The sequence below is a fragment of the Vidua macroura genome, chromosome 9 (assembly GCF_024509145.1).
Source record: "Vidua macroura isolate BioBank_ID:100142 chromosome 9, ASM2450914v1, whole genome shotgun sequence".
Lineage (NCBI taxonomy): Eukaryota > Metazoa > Chordata > Aves > Passeriformes > Viduidae > Vidua > Vidua macroura.
Genome location: NC_071579.1, coordinates 17955486 through 17974672, shown reverse-complemented (window position 1 = coordinate 17974672; position 19187 = coordinate 17955486). Strand labels below are relative to the sequence as shown.

The 19187-nt window shown below is 42.0% G+C and overlaps 1 long non-coding RNA gene across 2 annotated transcripts; it reads right to left on the bottom strand.

Annotated features, from left to right (window-relative positions):
* Positions 1–4548: 4548 nt before the first annotated feature.
* LOC128811774 (uncharacterized) lies at positions 4549–7028 on the bottom strand. 2 transcript variants are annotated; one of them, XR_008438476.1, is made up of 3 exons: positions 6949–7028; positions 5340–5444; positions 4549–4930 (listed from the first exon to the last, which is right to left on the bottom strand). It is a non-coding gene; the product is annotated as an uncharacterized LOC128811774 (long non-coding RNA). The 2 variants fall into 2 exon arrangements; XR_008438477.1 differs by having other exon boundaries at positions 5340–5611; positions 6949–7014.
* Positions 7029–19187: the final 12159 nt, after the last annotated feature.

Here is a 19187-nt window from a genome sequence, read left to right as displayed (position 1 = left end):
TCAGGTTTTTCCTAATTTTATTAGATTTTTTCACCATTTCTAATTGCATAAACATATGCAGCCAAGTATGCAGGTGGGGACTGGGATGATGTACAAGGACACTCAGGCTCCATAGGCACCTAATTGGTGGACTAAGCAATAGGGCTCTTGGAAAGACTGGTATTTTTTCAGAACATTGTAGGATAAAATCCTGTCCCCATTTAAACTGAAGTAATCAAGAGAGGAAAGATTTTATCTATAGATTCTGTTGGAACCAGAGAAAGAGATGAGAGGAACTATCTGATGCAGAAAATATCTAGGATGAAGGTGGTTGTTGTGGGCAAGATTCATTACTTATTTGTCTTGGACACAGGAAAAAAGATATAATGTCTCAAGACCATGGAACTCGCCTGATAAATATGGTGATATCAGAAGGTTTTTCATCAGGGCTAAACACAGGACAAGCAATGGTTAACAATTTCAGATAACAGCAGGGCAAATAAGAAGTAATTTTGAGTGAACATAGTTATTGTTAGCAAATACTAAGCTGTAATATTTTCAGTGATATTTTATATTTTGTTTTAGAAAATAAATCTGGTTTTTCTATGTATAGGAGAACTCTTGAGCCTATGGTATGCTATGGTAAAGTGACACCAGCTGAGGTACTGGCCTGGCTGTTTATGTGGGTACTTTCTCATTAAATAATATTGCTGCTCATATTTGTTAAGGGAATGCTGCTGTTGACTTATTTTCTACAATCAAAACAGAAAGAGGAGTAGGAAGGAAAAGTCTGCACTCTGGGTTTTGCTCTGAAGTGTTCTTTATCTCTGATACAGCATCTGCACTATGAAATTCACCCTGAATGGACACTCAGATGTCTTTACTTCCAGCAGATAGGACACAACTCTCAGGCTGAATTAGGCCATTTGGAGAGGTTTACCAAAATGAGTTACAGACACAAGACTTTCTCTCACACTGGTTTGGACTGAGTACTTGGTGAGTAAGTAAAATTTTACTTTTTTTTCCTTTTGAAAAGTAGAATAAAGTAAAATAAGTTGGTCACATATTTGGACCTGGACTTCCCAGCAAAGGTTTGCAAAATCTTCTGAAAAGTCAGAATATTTAGTAAACAGATCATGAAATATTTTCTAGCAAAAAAAAAAAATACAAGAGGAATTTAATAATGTTGGGATGAAGTTTTCTGATAATGACTTTATTTTCTTCTTCCTCCTGTTTAGGCAGTAACATGCAAACTCTGACCACATCACCGGTGTGAAATCGCTGATTAACCTTTTGACTCTGACAATTGGGACTTCTCTCAACACCAACTGGTAATGCAGAAGACCATTAGTAGTTAATATTGGGACATCCCAGCTCCAGATGTCAAAAGGTTAATGAAAAATCAAGTATCTTGCTTTTGCTGGGGAACTTGGAAACCTTCCCCCCAAAGCAGTTCATTTTTTCTGATAAATAAGCCAGACTGCTTGAGCTGAGAAAGACGGGTGTACAGCTGTTAATTGAAAGATTTGGGTATGCTTGTTCTTCTGGATGTAGATAAAAGAGAGATTTGTTGGCGAACTTAGTTAGTCGTGAACACCCCTTTGTTCAAATACACTACATAATAATAACGCTTTGTTCTTTCTGTAACAGCCATGGAGGGATTTTGAGTGGAATACTCATTTTCTTTAAGTCATATCTGCCAGTAATCATTCCTGGCTTAAGACCAGCTGCCATTTATGTGTTTCATGAAAATATAACAGTTTTACACTCAAAACTATTTTCTTTTTAGGTAAAAGCTTCAGCACAAGCTGGTTCCCCATATCTACCATAAATGCTATTTATCACAGATTTTGGTCTTTAAAACAGAAAGATAATGTTAAAACATTTTGATTACCCTTTCCTTCCTGCTATCATTCACAACCCATCTTTTCTAATTACGGTCTTAGGACATTTACATAACCGGGAAAAGGGTCCTTTAACTACATTTCTATTATGTTTGGCACTTCTGTGAAAGGATATTATATTCATGTGCATTAGAGATTGCTTATAAAAGATCAAGACAATAATAGCAGATCAGACGATAAAGGTTCCCTTTTCTCCTCCCAGACAGGCTGTCTCTGACAGAAGAATACAGTTCATCAAAAGTGTCTGCAGGTTGTCAAACTCAGTGAGATTTGGGGACACTCGGAGGCTGTCATGGCCAACAAGAAGATTTTCTGTAGGGTTCTGCCATCATTCACCCTCAGGAAATAATCACTCACTACATTCTGCATGCTCTCATGATAGAGCTCTATTTGAGAGAAAAGAGCCATTTTATCAAAGGACAATATATCCCTTCTCTTGGTCCATGTAGCTTCCATTATCAGACCATAATAAATCATATTTATGTTCTCAGTTAATAAGACTGATTACAATGCAGGTTACAGGCATGGGAAAAGAAAATCAGGTGAAAAGATGTTTTAATGAAAATATGATAAGCAAACAGCTTCTTGTGAACATTTCAGGCTGTTATTTGTAATGATCACAGGCAATTTTTGATACATCTTCTTTAGCAATGGTTTAAGCTGCATAAATTGGCTTGCCGCTTTATACGTTGAAATAGGAAGAATCCCAGTGTCCTTCTTATGTTGTCTAGAATCATTATATACATTATAAGCATAAAATGAGCTTAATGTATGTGCTTTGAAAAGAAGGGGAAAACAGAAAATCAGGGAAGACTGATTTTAATGCTGCTCAGAATGATTTTGAAATTTTCTACTCATCTTTGTTACTAACGGTGCATTTTCCATGAAATTTAGGAATGACATGTACTGCTTTCATCTCCTTAAAATTAATATACTGTGCTCTCTGTTTTTCTCAATTTCTTCAAAGTTCTTCTTGGAGCACTGTGCAAAGAGACAGAGAAAAATTCTCCACTTGAAGTGTAAGCATATCTGCTGTTAATGCTGAGGGGAGTTAAGTGTCTGCTTCTACAGGAGAATACACCCCAGTGTTCCTGAAGGGCACCCTGTTAAAATGGTGCAAGAATGTTTAACTCTGGCACATGTGATGCATTCAAGGGCCAACTTCCACTGATTTTTTTTAAGTGATTAAGGCAGTTTTTTATTAGGGTAAATATTATGATACAATTTCAGCATATATGTGTATGGAGGGAAGTGGCTGGTGGACTGTCTTGCTGTCATCTTGTGAAAAGTCTTATTTTGCTATTATGTTCAGCATCATACTTTCAAGATGAGTTAGAAATTTAAGGAATAATTTCTTCCTGCCAATACATAATTTTGACTGGGTCTCTGAAATTCTACAGCACTTATAGAACAATGGTGACAAAGACTGCTTGGTGTATCTGCAGGACCTATTCTGCTCTCTGGTATTTCCCTAAAATCACTCTTAAATAAATTTTAAAGCATTGTATTTGTCCTGGCCCTGGAGAATGGCCATAAAATTACCTTAACCCTTTTAGGACACTTCAAAAGAGCAGTGCCCATATAAGAAACAGCAGACTGCTCTTCAAAGGCAATATCCTGATATGACAACAGATGTAGATAATGTACTTCACGATGGAACTGCTTGATACAGAGCAAAACATGTTGTAACTGCCTTCACTGTGAAAGGGGTTTAAAAATGCTGCCTGCCAACTCCACAAAAACCAGAGCTGTTATTTCAGTTAAAGGCCAGTGGATTGTATTTTTCACGTCAGTTTTCACTAACCTCAAACATCACTGTTATGACAGACTGTCATCCAACCAAACCAGCATTCTGTTGCCATTCAAGAAAGCAGGAAAAAAGCAAACATGAAGGAAACTTAAAAGTCCAAGTAGTAATTGGGGGGTGTATGTGAGTGAACTACTTTTGTGTAACAATACTGATTATTGAAAATGAAACACTTAAGAGAAAATAAACAAAAAGCAATGCTTTCTGAGCCAGTGGTGTTTTCTTGGCTGGCAATTTCCCTTTGTTCTATTTCATGACACCAGGCTCAATGGTTGAAGGGGTGTTCTGGGCCAGATGTCAATCACAATGTCTGACATAAACAAAAATAGCTAAAAAGGCATGCCAGCATCTTCCTTTTGTTTTGCCATTAGCTCCATTTTTCTTTTCATAGGCTGACAAAAAATTACTGCCTTCAAGTGAATTCAGTAATGTCACTATATATCTAATATCTAGGAGACCTTTTGTTTTAGCTTTACTGGGCTTAACCACAAAAGACACTTGACATTGACAAAGAATCTGTCAAACATACAATGATCAGTGCAATGAAACCTCTCATGACAGAAGGGCACTATTCTGCCTCCCCCTTGCCTCCAGCAGCAGCCTGTCTGAGCAAAATATGCTGGAGCACATGTAGCAGCTGAACCATTACAGAGCAGGCCAGAAGCTGAGATGTGTCTTGTTTAAATTGTCATAGCATATTAGTATAATTAAAACTGCCAAAAGAGTAGAAAAGATAGATGGAAATGTTACATTACTTGTTTCTAGAGATTAACCCCCAGTCAGAATTGAAATATAGAGACACGTTTTGGATTTCTCAGAGCTCTAATATGGAAGAAAACAAGCCCAAGAGTACATCTCTCGAAGTGCGAGACATGAAGTCATAGTTCCTATATTTACACAAAAAAAAGCAGAAATAGTGTTTCAGACAGACACTGTTTCCTCTGTGATTACAGCTCCTGTGGTGGCTGTGCTCTGCAGAGCAGTTGTATCATCTCTCAGCTAATTCCTTTCCACTCCCCTCTGCCTTTGTTCCTGCAAGGTCTTGACACCTCTTGGGCTTGCTGATGAGCCGATGTCACCCCCTTCGCCCTGTCATCCGTGGCCTTGGCTGGTGCTCCAGGTGCCCAGCCCTGCAGCAGTACACGGTGACCATGGTCCAGGCTCTGGGCCTCAGCAATGCCCAGCAGCAATGGTCAGGACCTCATCCTGCACAGGTTTCATCCTTTGGGCACGCCCATCCCTGGGGAAGAGAAACAAATGCCTACAGGATGCAGGCACAGACAAACCAGCCCTGAGATTGCTCTTGAGTCCAGTTCCCTTGTGCACAAGAGAGCCAGAAAGGGAAGACTTAGGCTGCTTTGCCAAAGCTGTTTCTGCTTCTCATTGCAAGGGAAGATGTTTGAACAATGGCTTCAATTTAAAATCTGACCTTTCAAATGCCAAGCTTTATGCTTGTTTCTGTATTGAATATATAGATAAAACATATGGCTTTCTAAAATTGACCCTGACAATTATGTTCTCTTCATCAATGAGATGTTTTCCTTCCCATGCATCATTACTTCTCATAACTATTCAGGACAAACTAGTTATGATCCCAATTTATAATTATGTCCTGAGTTATATCTGGTGGTAAGAAAATTATTTAAAACCTTTCTGTGTGTTTGTTCAGTTGTAGATGTAGTTGTAGGTATTCTCAATTTATCCAGAAGCTGGGTCCAGCCGTTCTGAAAGAGAGAAGAAACAGCACAACTGTCCTCTAACAAAAAATGGTACATTCAAGGGGAAGCTTCAGGAATCAGGTAGGACTCATGTTCATTTCTTCTAGTATTAATGAACTTCACAGCTTTGCCTCATTTGCTGACTTGCTTGAAGTAGAGAGATGTTAAATGTGAGTCTTTAATTTTAGGTTCCTCTATATCTCCTGTATTTCCCAAATTTAAATCTTGGTTAATGACTTCTCCATATAGGGCCTGTAGATGTGCATAACTAGTAAAAAATATGTTATCTGCATTTAGTGTTGGCTTTTGGAACCCTCACCGCCAAGTCACCTCTCTACTGCATCTCACCTCACATGCATTTCTGTGCAGTGCCAGGAGAAGAATGGAAAATAGCCATGAAGTAAAAGCAGATTCTGCTCCCATTAAAGGCAATGAAAACTGTGCTTTTACTTCTAGTTACTCGTAATAGCAGAGAAAAATGAAGTGGAAACAAACACAACAAAACACCTCTGCCAGCTATCTACAAGCTAACCAAGGCTTTCCACTAATGAGGTGCTCTGGCATTTTAAGAAAGACAGGCTCTTCCAGAAATGGAAAAAATACACTGAGTTTTTCCTTCAGTTCTCAAAGGCTAATGAAAGAATAACAAATTGTATTTCAAAAAAGGGATGACAATCAAACTTTTAATGCTGTCTGTGCTATTAAATACCTAAAGATGCCCATACAGTTTCTTGTCAATTAAATGCTTTTACATACATATTTGGCAGCTTATTAAATATTGATACTTACATACCTTGCTAATTATTGACTGTATTTACAGGGTCCTTTAAATGACCACAAAATTTTGGAGAAAGTTAGTAATATCAAATTACAATAATGGAGTAATTTTCAGGTCAAATTTTCTAGACGAGTCTATACCATGGACAATCACTTAGTCTATTAAACAGAACAGTACAGTTTCTGGAAAAGATAATACTCCAGATCATGAGATAGCACCAGATTTCACATTATGATTTCCAGATGTCTTTGTGAGCTTAATGCATACAGCATTGGTTTAAGTCTAATCTGCATGGCAGAAATGCAAGTTGTTCCAATTTTCTCCTCACTGGGGCTGTGTGGAGAAACCGGAGGGCATTGTTCTGCTGCTTCAGAAAGAGGAGTTTACCTGAAGGACAGGGAAAAGTCACACCTAGCAGTGTCCACATCCTCATCTGGCTGCAGAAAGCTGGCAAATCTGCCCCTGACCTTTATCTTCCCACCTCAGCAGCCTTTTTTCTGCACATTTGTCTCCACACGGTGCCTCAGTCACCCCAAGACATTGGACAGAACTGGCCTCCCTGTCCTGTCCCCTGCCCTAACCACTGGAAGCATCAACATTCTCTTTTGTTTAGAATGCTGAAAAGATCTGAGTTACAGCAGCCTGTCACAGCTGTCAGGCTTCTGTGACAGCCTGGTTGTATTATTCTAAGCAGTGTGTGTTGATTCACTTGAAGGGAGAGAGAGGATGGAATTTGCCAAACTGAACATCATATATGCTCACTTGAAGCTCCTGGACTGAGTGTCTGTGCAACCAGAAGGCAGCTTCCCAGCTGTTTCCAGGGTGCAGCTTTGGAAACAAAGTTCCCTGAAGATCCACTGTAAAACAGTGCATTGCATCACTTTCCTGGACCAGGGACTAGGTGAGGTCACAGTACATCAGGGGCAGCCTGGGGATTTATAGCATTTTGCAGAGCAGCTCAGTATCCTCCTGTGCCCAGAGGGGCACAGATGTGCAGAAGTTTCTGGAGGGTCACATGTAACTGTAAACATGAAATAGTATTTCCTCTGTTACACTCCTGTTGGAGAGCATTTTACTTGTACAAGTAGGTGGGCTAAGTAACAGTGCAAGGATCTGACAGGACATTTGCTTTTCAATTCTAGCATTGTTGGGCTGGGAAGTGAAAAAGAGCTCTGCAAACAGAAAAGGTGTTTGACATGACAGTGCAATGGGAATAAAAGGCTCAAGGCTACTTTTTCTCTATGGAAATCTTTACAAAAAATTGCCAGTTTGGGCCTTTATGAATTTCTCTCTGGAATCAAATATTCAGTGTGAATTTACAGAGTGTGAGGAAGGAGTATTTTGGCTCCTTCAATCCCATGTACAATACCTCCCACGGTTTCAGTGAGGATTTTAGCATCTCTTGCAGTCTTCAAATGTTATGCTGTGCAAGGATGTGCTTATACATAATTTTGTAATTGAAATGGCATGTTTACTGTTCTATTTCATGCTTGATTGTGTTTTTTAAACACCTTTACTCATGCTGTTAGAAGTGGGATTATAATTAAAATGTCCTGTTGAACACCTTGTTCAATTCAATGAAGGCATAATAGAAGTATAAATACTTGTTCTCGTTGACTCTGTGATGTCAGCACAACAAATGCAGTAAATGTCATAAAACAAATCTCTCTTTCACCAAAGCATCTGTCAGAAGGGAAGGGAAAACAGAATCTGTAACTGGGCAAAGAGGGGCCCTCCCCTTTGGAAAAAGGAAATACTTTGAGATGTTATCTGTGATATAGATGTGTTAATCATTCAATGGAATGATTGATTGATTTAGCCAGTTATGAGGCAAAAAAAAAAGAAAATCAGAGGGGAATTTGTTCCTCTACTCACAGTCCCTTGGCCTAAAGACTAAGTAGCACTTTCTCCTACACTTGCCATTAGGAAATGCTGAGTCTGCCTGTGAAATATTAAGGAGCAACTTGTATTTCTTAATATATTCCTGTTTCCTTAAAATATATACAGATATGCAGACTTCAAGTCTTGATGGTAGAGTGGAACTACAACACAACATCCAAACATTTATTTCTAAGTCACCGTCCAGTGGCTTCAGAACTTTTGCATAGCAATAATGGTTTCATTTTCTTTGTGTTTTCTCTTGTAGTCTAAGTTAGCACCAATGATGTGATGTCTAACCTTTCTGGCAGGCACATGTTCAGTCTTAAGGAGCTTTAAATTACTTCACAGCTTGAAATTCCATGGAAGAAGGGATGTTCCAACATTTAGCCTAATTGATGCTTTCTTGGGCAGTTTACTTGGATACCTTGGCTCAGTTTCCTCCTCTGAAAAATGGGGAGAACAATGTCTGTGTTCCTTGTGCTCTTTGATGTAGTAATATTTTTACTATACTAAATACTAGGCTCAACACTGCACAAACCCCATGAGATTTTGTGTTTGTGTCCTTTCAAAGAGGACACAAAAGAGCTCTCAAAACCAGTCCCAGGATGTGTAATATTTCTGTGCCAGAGCAGGACTTGACAGTCAATAGCTGCCCTATAGGAAAAGCCCACATGATCTTTAATGAAGCAGGCAAATAAGCCAACCCAAAGGGTGTGGAAATTGCCTTCTATACCCAGTTTCATTTCCAGCTACTTCAAGCTTAGCAGAAGTTGGATAGGCAGAGGGTTCACAGAATTTAGTCTTTAGAATGAAAAGCAAGTGACAAAGTAGGAGATTTTTTTCCCCTGGGATGACAGAGGCAGGTGGGTATATAGGACAGTCCAGTCCAGACCAGAAAAAGATTCAGCAGCTGCAGGGATAAGGCTACAGAACACAGAACATGCAGGACAAAATGGACAAGAATGTTGTCAAGTAGGATTGCAACAAAACTTGGTGTATTTGTTTGAATGTCTCATTATATGTACAGGTGCAGCTCTACACACCCACATATGCTGCATTTATTTCAGTGTGTGATCATATAAATGCCTGCAGGTGTGATACGGAAGAGATACCCATGCTGAGGCATGAATATGGAGTTCCACATCTGTATTGGCTGCCTGGCTGACACAATGAACTAGTGCAGTCAGTGAGTTCTATTTCCACCTCCTGTATGCACTTCAGAATTAAAAACAAAGGAAAGTCCGTCCTGGTAACTATATTTAACAGGCTGTTACAGCATAGAACTAAAATATGTGTATGGGACAGTCATTATTACCTCACTGTGTTGCACATTATATACATAATTAGGATAAAACTAATTTCAGATAAAAATGACCACATCAATTAAATGTATGGTAATAAATCCATGACATTGGAATTTAATGTGTCTTTTGGGACACCTAAAACTTCAGCTGGGCTTCAGTGCAGTGGCTGGTTTCTCACTTCTGGCACACACAGAGATGGCTCCTTGTCTATAATACTGCCAGATAGTCCATAATACATGGGGTGAAAATCGTGGCTGCTGCAAAACCATGGTTCTGAATCCACTGACTTGCTTACATGTAAAAAAGTCTCAGCCATGGCATTACACTTATGCAGCTGGTTTCATTAAACAATAACATGATGCTAACTACTTGACTACAAACACCCTCCTTTCAGTGTCAAAAATGTAAAACAGCTAAGGGATATAAACTGGGGGCAACCTTTTGCATGTAATTGCTGCCTGCAGAGACTTAAGGTTGTCAAAGCTTCCTACCTTTTATAAGGCCTTTAGTGATAACGTTTGTTTCCCAAAGAAAAAAAAAAATCTACCAAAGTTCCTTTGAACATTTCAGCAGCCTTTCATAGTGTTAGCTGTGATAGTAATGGTGTCACATTCCTAATAAGGATGTATACAAACTGTGTTTTAGGAGTCCCTGCTGCTTTCTTTGTGGAAATGATCTCAGATGCTTTAGGATTATTTGGCAGTAACTTCTTTTTGCACCATGATTTCACAGAGATCTTCTCTGTTATCGTCTCTTCAGCATAGTCCTTTGAAGATCTAGGGAGAAAATGTGGTGCTTGAACATTCACTGAAACCTGGTTTGCATCTCCATCTAGCTAAAGTCTAGGCTGTCCTGTGACAGAAAATGTGAAGAGGCCATAGTGCCCAAAATTCAGCAGAAATTTTACATAGTGTTGTTCAGGCAAAGGAATAATGAGAATATGGTCAATTGAGATTTCATAGGAAGTAAAAGAGGAAAGAAAGTACAATTTTTTTTCAGGACTGAATGCCATTGCTTTGCCCAGAGGGACCCCTATGGCTGCCATCCACAGCTCACAATAGCAAATGTACTCTGTGCAGTGACATAGGCAAAGGGACCACAAGTGGCTAGAACAGTGGTAGAAATAACACTGTGCTAATGAAAAGTTTCGTCCAGGCAAATTTAACTCCCTCAAAATTAGCCTGGGTATCTCTCCATGACACATTTGTTTTAGAGCCACAGCATGTTGCAAATTTTAGGCTCTGGCAGGCTCCTACGTAGGAACTATGCCCAAGAGCCTTTATTTCATCTGCTCCAATTGGGAAGAGCATGGCAATTTCTTTTGGTTGAGACTTTGCTATAACAATCTGAGCTTTAGTCACTGTGAGATTGGCCCTCTGTAAAGCATTCACTTGGTGTTACAACCAGAGACAACTGAGCTCCAAAAGTGAGTGCAGGCTGTGTCTACTTATTAAGTAAAAGAGCATGTGGAGAGCCCATTACTCAGTAATTGGTGCTTGCTGCCAGTTAGCATTCACCAGGACTTCCAGGATTTGTATAGACCTTACAGGCCAGATCGGCCTGGGATTGTTCTTGCCTTATTTGCTTCCACTATAATCAGCTGGTGGCTCTCTGCTTTGCAGAGCTATCAAAACCAGCTTGATCAGACTGAAAGGCACCTGGAAGGACAGGATGTCCCCAAGGAATTCATCCAGAGGGACATGCAGGACTGAGAGATTTTGTGACTAAGGTTGTGCTCCAGTTTTGTGAGCTTGCAGGTTTCTTCCCCTGCCATGGAAGAGGAAAATGATAATTAGGACTTGTGGTGATAAAAATGCCTGCCTCATTGTGTAAAAGCTTAATAGGTCTTTAAAGATGAGGCCCTCAAGTGTCATGTGACTCTTTAGGTGAGACACACTGCACTTTGGTATGGGGAGTCTTGAGAGACAGTGTGGTAAGTCTTTAAAGAAAAGCCCATATAGACATTTGACAAAAACACAGCTCTGTGGAGTACATTACACTTGCAGCTTTGCCGTGGGGAAATCTTTTCTTGGCCATGTCCCATCTGCTGCTGTTGCTCCCGAGGAGGCAGCTTGGTGAGGTTTTGGATAGGTGTCCACAGCCCCTGGCAGGGCTGGCGGGCTCAAGCAGCCCACTCTGCTGCCCAGGAGCAGGTGGGCCCCGGGATTGCAGGGGGAAGAAAGGGGCTCTTTCATATGCCTATTCCCTGCACTACTGTATTTATTTATTTATTTTCAGCATAGGCAGCATCAGCCCCAGAGGCTGACGAGGCGGCTGAATGGATGCAGACAAGCTGCTCTCCCCAAGCAGGCGGGCTCTGCCAACACCTGGGAAGTGAAAACCGGTCTGCGCCGCAGGTAAGAAAGCGAATAACGCAGGGTGCCGCCGCGGGAGTAAAGCCCGCCACGGGACAGCCGCAGCCACGTCCGCTGCCCCCCGCGACGGCGGCCCGGGGCCGGGGCCGAGTCCCCGGGGACGGGCCAGAGCCCATCGCGGCCGGGCAGAGCCCATCGCGGCCGGGCAGAGCCCATCGCGGCCCCGGGCGGGCGGCGGCCCCGCCATCACCGGCCCCGCCATCGGCGGCCGCGCGCCAGGCGGCGGCGCGCGCCGTTCGCCGCAGGGTCCGCCAGGTGGCGCCCTTGCTCGCCGAGTGGCGTGAGGGCGGGCGGGCCCGAGAAACGCATCGCGCCACCCCCCTGGCCGCCCTGCGACTTCGGAAGCATTATAACGAAAGTGTTTTCAACTTATTATTATGCATGAGTAAAAATTCCATGAATGTGTAACATTTTCGCCTGTATTTCCCTCTTTTATAACATCATTTAAATTCCTCATTAATAATTTAGCAACGTTCTGGATTTTAATCACTTTTCCCATCCCCGCTGTCTCTACCCGAGGCAGCGCTCTCCTCCCCACCTGAAGGTGACATGGAGGCAGGGCTGGAGCCAGGGACACCCGCCCCAGCGCCCTGTCCGGCTGCAGGGTGTTTCCTTCATCAATTGAAAATCCAAAGTTTACCAAACCTAACGCTTGAGTAGGTCACCATTAGTGATTTTTTTTTTTTTTTATCTGAGTTTAATTATGGTGGTATTTGTTTGATAGCTTGTTACTGTAAATAAAAGAGATAAAAGGAGCCCTTCACTCGAGCAACTTCAGAGTTGTGAAATATGTACCTAATTAAAACTATTGGTGTAAGAGGCTAATAAAGCACATGTGCCTACTAGATGTCTCATTCTAATGAATCTCGGCTAACTTACTCTGAGCGATGTATTTTGGTGTTGGTTATGGAATTTATCATGAAGTCCTCATGAAGAACCAACCACAGGGGTCTGGGAGGGTAAGGGGAGGGAAGGCAGCCATGGTCGGGTGCAGGAGGAGCGGAGCCCAGGCTCCCCCCAAGCACAGGGGCTGCCTGCGACCCCCAGGGTGGCCATGGCGCGCCGGGCCAGGCCCCGCAGGCTGCAGCTGTGCGGAGGGGCGGCATGAGGCGGCGGGGTGCGGCGGGGTGCGGAGGCGAGAGCGCTCCCGCTGCCCCTGGGCGCTCCTCCCCACACAGCTCCTCACCCCCGGCTTTCCCCCTTGTTTTCGCCTGGCACGGGTGAGGAGCGGGCCACAGCATGCGCTCCTCAGACTCCCAAACCCAGTGCAGATGGGTTGTCTAAAGCATTTCAGATGGAGTTTTGGTCTTGTGCCAGCAGCTAATCAAAGTCTTAATTCTGGAGAATAAAAAGGCCGGGCTTTCCAAGCTTCCTCCAGCTGGTTTCTGCCGGGGATGTGGACGGCCGGCGCTGGTGAAAACCCTTTTGCTGTGGGTGCTCCCAGCGCCACGGGCGGGCCGGCGGGGCTGGATGCAGGGCTGGATGCAGGGCTGGATGCAGGGCTGGATGCAGGGCTGGCACAGCTCCCACTCACCCTGGGCAGCCGGGCTGCGCTTGAGGTCAGTTACCTGGTCCGGCTGAAGGGGTCAGCTTTGTACAGGCCTGTGGACAGGCACCCTCAAATCCATCGCAGTCTGACCTGTAGTGAAGGCAGGCACGTGGAAATGTGTCGGGAACCCCTGCCTGAGACACGAGCTTTGCCCTTTAGAGCAGTACAGGCTTGTCAGGAGAAAGGGGATGTACTGAGAGAAACTGGGCAATAATAAAGGGGCTGGTTAAGCAGAAGAAGAGCCCTCAGACTAGCACATATTTTTATTGCTTTTTTTGCAACACAGCAGTGAAAACATCCCAAGGCAAAATGTCTATTGTAGGCTTTCGTGTAGTCCCCAATAACAACTATTTAAACGCTTGCACGTGTGTGTGTGTGTGTGTGTGTCCTGTCGGCGTCCCCCATTTAGCGGCACTGCGGGCGGCCGCTGGGGCTGCTGCACTGGGCTCTCCCAGTGCATCGTAACCTGGCGCCCAGAAAATCTGCGGGGCCCCAAGCACGCCGTGCCTCATCCCACGTGAGGCTGGAGGGCTTTGTGTACAGCCGAGCCATCTGGGCTTTGCTGTCTGTCCCAGAGTCAGATCTGATGAGTTCAAATGACTCTCTGCAAGTGTGTGGTAGCTGCAGCTGTTGAAAGCGCTCCGGCAGTTTCTGATCTGCACATGAATTTGGAGGTTTTTTACAAGTGCTGCATCGGCAGTTTTTCTGCAGAATGAAATTTTCACTATTGCTAGTATCAGCTGGAGAGACGGGTGGAACTTATCTTCCTTGCAAAATCTACCTTTTCACAGGGAAGAGATCGTTTTTCATGGTTGTACAATCTGTTAATGGGGTAGACTTCGAATAAGATTGGGAAGAACTAGTCTGTTTCTGTCTTTGTCTCTGACTTATTGTTTGACCCTAGTAAAATCTCATGGTCATTCTGGAAACCTAGTTTCTCTATCTGTAAAAAAACAAACAAACAAACAATAGTAGCTATATCAAAAGAGACAGTCATCAATATAAACAGTGTCTGTTCTGCTTTCTCAAAGACCTGTAAAAATCTGGTTTTTCCTGCTGAGAGAATTTTTTCCATGTTGCTCAATCAACGATCATTTTAACATCTTTTTCTGCCTTTCAGATACGTCTCAAATATTTGTGTCTATACAATTTTCATGGTCTCGTATCTTGTCTCTGTATAAAATGTATGTTGTCAGCTTAAGGGGAATGCTTTTTCTTTCAGTTTCTTTGTAATTACTAAAGATATTTTTAACTTTTTAAAATATTTCTGCGTTGTTGGTATGATGTGGTATGGTATTGAAACCTCATTACTTTGCAGCAAACCTTCCTGTGCATTGTGTTTGCCTTCTGGTAACATTTCTAATAAGAAACCACCAACAGAATGAAGGGGATACTTGCACTGTTGGGTCCAGTGTGACTTTGCATATGAAAATATGCAAAAATAAATTATACTGTCATGTAGCTAACAGAGAAATATAATCAGATTGTTTCTGCTGGCTTTTCTTCAAGGCAGAAAACGTGTGTGTGTTTTCTAGACAAGTGTTATTTGTACTATGGTCTGGGACCTGGCAGCAGGGATGCCTGTACCCTGTGTGAAGTTATTTTGATTTCAGCATGACGCCACCAAGAGAGCCCAGCGTAGAGGACTACCACCTTTTAGAGGGCAGTGAGCTTGGGTCCTCACAAGGCCTGGATGCGAGGCACTCTGAACTAAAGTTACGGAACCAGAGCAGTAAGAGCCAAAGTCTGTTACTCTAACAAAGACAGAGGCTGCAAGGAAACTTCTCACCAAAAGTAGGTTTCCTAGATGTTGATAGCAGATGACCCTCCCATCCCACAGGCTGGGGATGTCCTGACATTCCATTCCCATTGTAACTTGTTCTCACACCACAGAACTTCTAATTTTTTCTTTTTAGCAAGTATGATTTGATAAGCTAAGATAAGCATGTTTTTAAATTAATTTCAGGCATAAATTACTAATTCTGTTATTCACATTCTCAGAGATGGTTAATATAATTTTGTTTTTCCTTTGACACCTAAGCAAAAATCTGACATTGATTTCATGCTTCTTGTGGTAGAGAGAGGAGGGTAACCATAACCAGAGGTGACCAGTACTAGCCCTATCTGAATGTGCCTTGCAATCTCTGCTTTTTTATGATGAATTGATGTTCCAGCAGCATTTTGGTTTTCTATGCTGTACCCATATCCATTGCCTTTATTTTGCTTTTTCCTGGCTTTACCTTGATTTTCTCTGTGAAGCCAAAGACACCTGACATTGGTAGTCATGTTTTTAAGATTATCTGCTCAGGAACATCTCCTCAGAGAAGTCTATTTTCACTGTTTTGCTTGTCTGAAAGAACAGTTTGGGACTGAATGAGTTGTTGCCTGGACAAGTGTGTGAAGAGAATGGTTTAGACTAGTACTGCAGAAAGGAGCTGTTTGTGAGCTTCATCCCTCTGGGTCAGTGGTCTTTGGGACAAGACAGAGAGGAGACAGGAGTTGAGGAGACACTGCTGTCTTGGAGTCTGTATTTCAGGTCACAGTCTTGTCAGGTCAACTGAAGTCACACAATGTGAATGGTGCCAAAGCAGACCTGGTGGCTGTGCGTGAATATTTATCCTCTATCTTTTTATTATAAACTTTGTTTTGCATTCTGACAGAGTTGTTATTGCACACCTTTTTTGAAGACCTACTAGGAAAAAACCCCAAATGTGCTCTGTTTTGTAGTACCTTAGGCAATGAGCCAAAATGTAGGTCTGAGGAAACCATTGTGTCACCGTCTTCTTGGAACTTTCTTCCGGATCTTCTGTGTTGTACTGGACCCAGCCCTATCCAGCTGAGCTGTGGTGATCCTAGACATTGTCCTGAGATATGTTTTGGGGCTGCTGTGTGGGCTCTGGTGCTACTTGCAGCAGCTCTTGAATATCTTCAGCTGATCATCAGCTGGAGGTTATGGATGGTGCTTGACCCCTGATTTGGGTCTCATACCCTTGTTTTAGACCCTGGTGCTGACTGGTGGCCCGGACTGCCTTTCCCCATTCCCTTGAGCTTATAGATAGTTCTTTGGCATGTATCCAAACCTAATGCAGTATAGAGGGAAAGGTCTTCAGGTTCCCATGTACACACATGTGGTCAGAGCCCCAGCTCGTTAAATTAGTATGTGCAGTGGAGACCAGCTACTGATTTATGTTTTCATCTACACAAGGTAAATTGGATTGAAACTTCACACTGTTTAGAAAGGAGAGCTGAGATTCTTGCTTACCTTTGAGCTCTAAATTAGTAGACACATGACTAGGCTTCATGGACCTGAAGAAGCTGGTTCTGAGTTAATATGATGCCCATACTGTTGATTTCACTGGAGCCTTTTGTATCAGAAACCACATGTACACAGCCTCACATTGTGAAGCAAGATTAATTTAGCTGTTGGCAAATTATGTGCTGTATAAGAATGTTCTGTGAACGACTTGTATTGCAAATTCTACTGCTTAATTTTTGCAATGCAAAGTGCCAGTAACAGGAACTACTGGTTTCTGCTGAATTTTACAGGAATGTGAATGACAGGCAGCCAAAATAAGGAGATAAATGGTGGAAAACTAAACAACATAAGGGCTACTGAGTCAGATATTAAGGGCCTCAATATAAATGATAACATGGAAGATGAAGTTAATGGCAAAAGTTTTAGAGCTTCAGACCCCCTAAAAATACAGAAGGGGTGGCCTCTCAAAAACACGTGTATTTGTGATTTTCAGCTATAATTATAGGGAGCAACACAGGGGTGACAACTGAGAATATTTCCATGCTTCAGTTTAATATGTTACTTTAATGTTTCTAAAATCTCTCCACTTTTAAAACCAAAATTCTTGTTCTCTCTTTGAATTGTTGGAGGAATAGCTGAAGTGAAACAAACTTCCCATGACCTACCTACCCTGAAGTACAGAACCACTCTGGTAGGAGTAAATTATTGGTATGGAAACTTCGTTTTTTGTGGGCTTCCTAACTTTACCAATTCACTTGGTGTAAGTGTTCCTTATTCATATCAGTGAGATGTAGAAAGATGATATTTTCATGCTCTCTGTATTGCTGATGATAACTTTTTCCTTGAGTTTTATTCAACCTTAAGATTGTATTGGTTCCAGTCTTCATGTTTATGTGTTCACCTAGTCCAAACAAATATCTTCACCAGTGCCTTTAGACACCCTTTACTAGCTGAAAACCACACCACATTTTGCTGCTTGCTCCGGTCCCTCCCCATATCTCTGCCATCAGAAGAGGCCAAGCAAGCATTCCCTAATGCACTACAAGTAAAGCCAGCCGGGTTAGCTCATATCCATGTTCATCACCAGGTGAAATGACTCTGGCTGCCTTAGCTTAAACAGATTAGGTGATCTGTGATCCCTTTTGCTAATGGAGCAGTATGTTGGGTTCTTGGAAGACAGCAATAAGCACTAGAAACAGTGCTGTCATCTCCGAGAGGAGCTTTTCTATAGTCTCAGGTTTTCACAGCACTCCCATCCTTGAACCCAATCTTGCACCCCTCAACTTCCATGTTTTTTCTAAAGATGTTGCCTTTATTTTTACTTTAGCTGCCAGAACTAAAGATATATTTTGACATTTTAAATGAGTCTTCTCTGTTCAGCTTTCTCTGCCTGTCTTTATTAATTAAACTTGGGTCTTCATATTAGGCTCCTTCAGTTCATCTCTTCCAGTTTCAGCTCTTACTTTCCATTTGCCTTCATTATACTTTGCCATCCTTGAACTGCACTGAACTCTTCCTCATTTTACATCTTCCCATACAATATTCAGATCTGCTATTCCTCTGTCTAATTTTACCATGGCTGATGTGAAAATCATCTTTGCTAGAGAAGCAGCAGTGAGGAGACAAACCTTTCTTCTCTTTGCCACATTCATTCTCGCTCTTACCTAAAATCCTGGCTGAAAAAAGGGGCATTCTCTTCTATGATCATAACTTCACATTCCTCTTTTTCCTGCTACTCTTCCATTTGGAAAACATTTTAATAGATTCTCATCCATGAAAACTATACTGTTTATGTTTGCAATTTTTCAATGTGCTTGGAGTTGGTGTTTTTCAGATGAACGGTGTATTAAGATTTAATCTGAACCTAGTCAGATAATATTGACCTGCAATGAAAAAGCTGTATGAATGAGATAGCAGCAGACAGCTAAAAGTGCTGAATGCCAATTGCTGACTGAAAAATGATACCCAGAATTTGGTGGTGGAGAGTAGACGGGACATTTATGAATGGAAAATCTTTCTGATTGCTTAAATGTTGTGATTTGTTTTTAGAAGTTTCTCTATTTTTTTCCAAAATTTGCCTGTGCCTGTAGGGTGGTACAGCTGCAAGCTTTCAGGAGGTGCTTATCCCTCTGCAGGCTACCACATCCTGATATCAACTCAAAGGCCTCTTTGTTTTGCCACAGCAGACTACCCCAAAATTAAAAGAACTGAATCTAAGACTATGGATTCCTGATGCATCTCTGTGTGCCCATTTCACCTATATTTCCCACTGTTCACTGTTAGCAGTCATCAGGAAACATGCATTTTGGTTCCAAAATCAGGATCTCCTGAAACAAATCCCTAGGTGTTACAGTATTGCCACATTGTGTTAGGGCCACAAACAACGAGTTAGTCCTTGCCCAAAGCAGCTTTTAATCCAGGTCATGTATATGGAAGAGGCAAGGGAAGCTGATTCTGCATATATCTGAGTTGCCTGGGTTAAATGTGGTAAATTATTGTAGCAAATACATTCTAAACATTCCCCTTCAGTTTTTCACAAATTCCAAATGTGGATGCTGCTCTAAATGAAAAGAACAATTAAAATGCCTTTCTGAATGCATTTGAAACAAGTTACTGTAATTTCCCTGGGCAAGCCA